Genomic DNA, 2500 nt, shown 5'->3' on the forward strand with positions numbered 1-2500 from the left:
ATTGTTCTTATTATTATGTTCCTTGTGAATTTTAAGGGTAGTTTGTGGGGTGGGTGCTCGGGGGGGTTCGGTGTGTTGAGGGGGAGGGTGCGGTGGGGACCCAGTTTTGGTTGGGTGGTTGTGTGTCAAGCAGACGGCTGACCAGAGGTGTTTGGACGGGGGGGGGGGTTGTGTTGGGGGGGGTTGGTGGGACATGGGTTGGGCTTCGGTGGGGTTTTTTGGGGGTGATTGTGGGGTTTTTGTTTGTGGTGTTTTGGGGTGGTTTTTTTTTGGGTGGGAGTTTTTGTTTTCTGGGTGTGTGGGGGGGTTTGTTCGTTTTGGTTTTTTTTATTTGACCCGGTTGTGGGTTTTGACCCCCTGTGTGACACAGACAGACCCGTTTTTTGTGTTGTTGTGAACAGACTGTTTGTGGTTTGGATAATGTACACCCAGTTCATCACAGATATTAATAAGTAATCGTGTGGTGGTTTGTGAACTGACCTGATGGTTCGTGTTTTGTGGAATCACTCCACCCAGAAATTAGCATTTCCAGACCTGTTGTTTGACTTTCTGTCGTTGGCAGATTGTCCAGAAATGTTATTGAGTGTGTCAAGAGTAAGTCTTTTTTGTGGTCAGCAGCCCCCCCCAGACAGGAGTTTTGGTTTGGTTGGGACACACGGGTGTGGGTGCCTGTTGGTTTTTTGGCCCCTTGGGGTTTGACAGAGATTTAGATTTTGGGAGCCATTTTTGGTTTTTTTTTTTTTGACCAGATTTGGTGCAATCTTCTTTTTTTATATTACTTTTTCTGTTCCCGACGCAGAACCTAAAATTAGATGAATATGTGTCTACATATGGAGTCGATGACCCATTGGGAATTTTCGATGTGTCGGCAGAGCAGAGTGGGGAGTGGCACTTCAGCCTTTATTCAGAAAACCTCTATCCAATATAATGAGGGGTGGGAGGGGGTATATGGGGGGGGATTTTTGATGGTTGGACGGGTTTTTGGGGGCGAACCGTTTCGTCTCCGGGCGGTGGTATTTGTTGGGAGGGTGGTGTCGCGGTTGGGGGGCACTCTCTTTCTCTGTAACCTGTCTGTGGTGATGGGCTAGGTCTCCTTCGGCAATCTCTCTCTCACCTACTCTCTCACTACACCCTCTGGCTATCACGAAACTCTCATCACTCAATTCTCTCACTCACCTCATCACTCACTTACTCACTTCGCACACGCAGAGTTAATTCAAGAAACTTTGGTTTTTTTGTTTTGATAGAAGCGGAAGGTTGAAAAAAAGGTTTCAGGGGGGAAGGGGGGGGGAAGAAGGAGAAAGGAATTGCACCCCGCCGTTATGGGGGGGCGTTGCCCATTGAGAATATCTGGAGTGGAGGGGAAGAGCGGGGCCGTTTGCGCGCTTCTTTTTTAGCTTCTGAGAGCTGCGCATTGGTGGCGTGAGGGTCAGTACTGTGGGGAGGTGGTAATGAATCATTGGGGGGAGTGGGAGTCGCGTGGGTGGGTGGTGTGGGGGTGGGTTGGGTGGGTGGGCTGGGTGGGTGGGGGTGGGTGGTGTGGGTTTGGTGTGGTGGGGTGGGTTGGTGGGTGTGTGGATGTGTGGGTGGTGGTAGTATGACAAGGCTCCGTCACACGTCCGAAGTCTTGGTCCGATCAGTCCGCTACCGTCCGTCGTAAACTTCGTACCTACGTACCTACCCTACCTACCTAACTACTGATCGACCCTACTTACATATATAATACACTGTTGTTTAGGTTATGATTTCACAGAGTATAGTGTATCCAGATACACAATCCGTAAAGCGCCACTCATGGCTTGATTTTTCTCACATACTCAACACTCACTCTCACACACTCTCACTACTCATCACACCATCACACTCTACTCCTAACACTCTATCATCTCACATCTATTCTCTCTCGTTGATTATGAACGTGTGAAGAGGTGTTAGTGTGGATATGGGGAATGGGGGAGATGGGGGGTTAGCTTGTTGGGGGAAAAGGAGGGAGGGGTATAAAAAAATCTTTTTTTTTTCATTCTTAATCTTTTAAAGATAGTAAAAATTTAAAATATTTTGCCGCCGCCTGAAGATGGTGAGGTTTTACTTCCACTTCCATTGCTCCATCATTAAGATTTAAGGATTACTGCTAATTATATTTAACGTGGCCGAGGGCTCTAGCCTGGGAGAAGATTTACTTGTTTCACGTAGGAAAAATTGGCAGTTTTTTTATTTTATGTCCGCAAACCGCATCCGCACAGAGTTACGACCCCATGTAAGAAGGAGGACCGAAAAAAAAAAGAATCATTTCGGTTTTTCGAAAAGTTCCTTTTTAACATACAGCCGTCCGACCATATCTATTTTCCTTCTGTGATAGGTAAAGGCACAGACGGCGTTTCCAAAGGGATGCCTGGCCCGCGAGGAAGAACCTCTCAGCTGGGGGCGGCCTTCCTGTTTCTCGGGTCCCTCTTGAACCCCCCCAAAACTTTCTGTTTTTGCTTTTTTTTTTTTTGTTTGC

Source organism: Penaeus chinensis, chromosome 4 (genome assembly GCF_019202785.1).
Source record: "Penaeus chinensis breed Huanghai No. 1 chromosome 4, ASM1920278v2, whole genome shotgun sequence".
Lineage (NCBI taxonomy): Eukaryota > Metazoa > Arthropoda > Malacostraca > Decapoda > Penaeidae > Penaeus > Penaeus chinensis.